The sequence below is a fragment of the Vespa velutina genome, chromosome 7 (assembly GCF_912470025.1).
Source record: "Vespa velutina chromosome 7, iVesVel2.1, whole genome shotgun sequence".
In the NCBI taxonomy this organism is placed as follows: Eukaryota; Metazoa; Arthropoda; class Insecta; order Hymenoptera; family Vespidae; genus Vespa; species Vespa velutina.
The window spans coordinates 1,838,879-1,843,069 of record NC_062194.1 but is presented as its reverse complement, the minus strand read 5'-3'; the positions used below and the strand labels follow the sequence as shown (position 1 = coordinate 1,843,069).

The 4,191-nt window shown below is 30.2% G+C and overlaps 1 protein-coding gene and 1 long non-coding RNA gene across 2 annotated transcripts in view; both read left to right on the top strand.

Annotated features, from left to right (window-relative positions):
• Nucleotides 1-1,906, top strand: part of LOC124950344 — a 2,547-nt gene extending 641 nt beyond the window's left edge. The window contains exon 2 of the long non-coding RNA XR_007101331.1: nucleotides 9-1,906. This is a non-coding gene — a long non-coding RNA (uncharacterized LOC124950344). The remainder of the gene's footprint in view (nucleotides 1-8) is intronic.
• Nucleotides 1-4,191, top strand: part of LOC124950341 (period circadian protein-like) — a 211,749-nt gene that overhangs the window by 186,714 nt on the left and 20,844 nt on the right. The gene's annotated exons all lie outside the window — the stretch shown is intronic.

The following is a 4,191-nucleotide window of genomic DNA, read 5'->3' as shown; positions in this document are numbered from 1 at the left end:
GAGAAAAGAAAGAGAGAAAGAAAGAGAGAAAGAGAGAAAGAGAGAAAGAAATTTACATACACGCGTTGTCATAAAGATACAAAGTACACTAAGAATTCTCGATGTTGTAACACTGTAATTCTATGCTATTATAACTGATTGTACGCAGTTGTTATTCCGTAGTAAGTACCAAACAAGTTTTAAACGAAAAGATAAAAAAAAAAAAACACAATAAAAACAAGAAATAATAATAATAATACTAATACTAATACGAAACAGTACGTTTATAAAATTCCTGTGACGTGTAATAACGAGTGAGCGAGAGAGAGAGAGAGAGAGAGAGAGAGACAACACGCCGCGCTTTAATGTGCGAAATTTCAATCTGAGAAATACAAAAAAGAACGAGAGAGAGAGAGAGAGGAGAGAGAGAGAGAGAGCGAAGAGAGAGAGAGAAGAGCAGAAGAAAGAATGAAAGAAATAAAGAATGAAAGTGGCGTGGACTGAGAAAGTAAATATGTGGTAAGAAAGATGGAATGTGGTATAGTGACTGCCTCGTGTAAGTACTTTTGTCAAAATTTATTTTTTTTCAAAGAGAACAAAAAAAGAAAAAAAAAAAAGGGAAGAGAAAAGAAGGGAGAGACCGAGCAAAACACTAAGGGCATGCATAATAATAAATAAATAATAAATAATAAATAATAATAATGATAACGATAATATTATTGATAATATTATTAATAATAATAATGATACATAATAATAATAACTAATAATAAGCTAATACATAATAATAATAATGGTACATAATAATGATACATAATAATAAATAATAAATAATAAATAATAATAATAATAATAGTAATAATAACAATAATGTAACGCAATCGAACAGAAGATATAAAAGTCCAGGTTTCCATACATAGAACGGTGAAAGAAATTCAAACGGATCATTTTTTGACGAGGGCAATCAATCAATATATATGGTCCTCTATATAAAACAGATAAAAAAATATAAAGCGAAGGGAAAAGGAGAAGGAAAGAAAAAGGATAAGAAAAGAACAATGAAGAAAAACAACAATGTGAGGAATGAGAGTATCTAAGATAAATCTTAAAGAAGTTGAGAATCGCTCATCGTCGTCGTACACACGCACGTGTTATCGTGTTTAACTGTTATTCAAGATATTATACCTCTGTCGAAGTAAATTAAAAGTTAAAAAGTAAAAAAGAACAAAAAATGAAAAAAAAAGTGGGAAAATGAGAGAGAGAGAGACGAGGACGAAGGCTGATTAAAAAGTACTACACCAACGCGTGAAAGAACAAAAGTTAAAGGCAGGAGGAAGAAGACGAAAAAAAAGGAGCAAAAAAATTAAGAACACGCAAGTAAATAATAAATTAATGAATGATGGAATGAGTGAATAAATAAATAAATGAATAAATAAATAAATAAATAAAGAAATAATAATTAAATAAAAGAAAAACTGGGGAAAATTATAATAGAAAAATAGACGCGACAAATTGAGAATGAGTGACAAACGTACAATGCGGGATTGAAATAGAAGAAAAAGGAAGGAAGAAAAAAAAATTAAAAAATAAAAGAGAAATCGAAAGAAAAAGCTTTGTTGCGAGCATAAAAGAATCCTCTTATGAGCGTTAGAGCAACAATAACAACAAACAACAGTAAAAACTAGTAGTACTTGTAATTAAAAAAAAAAAAAAAAAAAAAAAAAACGAAAAAAAAACCAAAAAAAAAAAAAACAAAAAAGAAACCAAAAAAAAACGAGAGAAAAGAAAAGAAAATTTCTCCGCTATTGGCACAAATATTGATCGATCGATCGATCCCTCTCCTGCGCGATATATACATCATCGACGACCGGATCTATGAAAGAACATTAGTTCGTTCCTCTCGAAGAAAAAGAAAATGAAGAAGAAAAAGAAGAAAGAAAAAGAAGAAACCCCTTCGCGCTTATGTTCGATAAACAACAAACGTCACCCTCTCTTTCCGTGCTAGAAACGTGCACGGATGATTACTTTAATTAGAAAAGATTTCTGGATGATAGATAAGGCGTGACACGCGCGATTTCGGCTCGACCGTCTCTTTCTATATATACTATATACATATATATATATAGTAAATAATAAATATATACATGGAATATCTCCATATATATATATATCTATATGTATATATATATTACATAATTACAAAATAAATTAAAAAAGTATCTGATATAAGAGGGTGACACGGGATTGATCGACAACAAGGAAAAGGAGAAGCAGAGCGAAAGAAAGAAAGAGAGATAACACATAAATAAATAAATAAAAAAAAAAAAAACGAAAAAAAAAGAAAAAAAAAAAAAAAAAAACCAAGAAAAAAGGACGAAAATATAATAAAAATAAAATAAAAATAAAAATAAAACGAAACGCCAAGCGAGAGGCGGACACTGCCACCCAGCGAGGAGTGTACTAAACGCGAAAAATAACATACGAAGGAATATAATGTTTTTAGGATGAGACTCATGGAAAACAAGATTTGGGACCCGGTATATAATCAGAGTATTTGCAAAAGATAGAAAAGAGGAGAAATAGAGAGAGAGAGAGAGAGAGAGAGAGAGAGAGAGAGAGAGAGAGAGAGAGAATGAGAGAGAATGAGAAGAATGAGAGAGTGCGAGAGAAAGTATGCGTATGAAAGAGAGAGGGAGAGAGAGAGAGAGAGAGAGAGAGAGAGAAAGATAAAGAAAGAAATTATCATCGCCATTGTGTCATTCCGATCGCTTGCAATTTTGTCGTTTCAATCTCGTTAACAAACGAAGAGAGAGAGAGAGAGAGAGAGAGAGAGCGAGAGAGATGAGAGAGAGAGAGAGAGAGAGAGAGAAAGTAAGACAAACTGAATGACAAAAGAGAGAAACATATTTTTGATCGATCAAATAATCTACTATATGGATATACAGATACAGACACACACACGTGTATATATATAATAGCATATATATAATATATATAAGTATATATATATATATATATAATATATATATATATAAGTATATAATATATATATATATATATATATGTATATATATAAGCATATTACATGATTTTATACACTCAAATCTTTGCACGCGTACGAAAAATCATTCTTATTATTAAGGGGGCTGAGGGAACTCGAGAATCGTCATTTTGGAAATTGCCGCGCGCATAGTAACCCCTATTTTGAAAGAGAATAGGTGTACGAGGATGAGAGAGAGTGAGAGAGAGAGAAGAGAGAGAGAAAGAAGAGAGAGAGAGAGAGAGAGACGGACAGAGAAAGTGAAATAGCGAAAGAGTACATGACATGATTTCGCGTGCGACACATTGCCTATTATTAATTATGCGTTCTTATCATTAGCAAGGTTTACTAAATCTCCCCTCGTTTTTCGATAAAAATATTTTTCTTTATATATATATAATTTATATATATATATATAAATTCCGAATCGGAGGGGAGGATCGGATAGAGAAGGGGAGTTGAGGAGAAAAATAGAAGCGTGAACCAGTTCGTTCTTTCATATAAATAATATTGTATTAATAATGGCATTGCGTCTCTCTAAAGGGCTGGTAGTAGTATGTTGAAAAGAAAAAAAAAAAAAAAGCAACAACAACTACCACTTAGACACTACCATTACTACTACTACTGCTACTACAATAACAACAACAACAACAACAACAACAATAACAAGGAAAACAAATCGAACACTACCGTCTATCTAGCCTCTTATTCTCAAAATTAGGTGTTATATTAAAAAAAAAAAAAAAAAAGACAAAAAAGAAAAAAAAAAGAAAAAATTGAAAAAAAAGCAAAAAAATTAAGAAGAAGAAGGGAAAAGGTTGATTAATCGAAAAGGAGTGAAAGAGATAGAAAATTAAAGAGTCTCTTTCGGCGAAGGATTAAATTATATTAAATTAAATTAAATTAAATTAATTAATTAAATTAAATTAAATTAAATTAAATTATATTAAATTAAATTAAATTAAATTAAATTAAATTAAATTAAATTAAATTAAATTAGGACAAACAAAAAAAAAAGAACATATTATATTTATATTCGTGCTTCCACCGAGACGGTCATTTCACATTAATAATTTCTATAAGATCGGTCATTCGTTCGTTCGTTTGTCCTAGTTATCGATCTCGATCTCGATCTCGATCATGACCGTGTACTGTTTTGTTCTTTTTTCCTT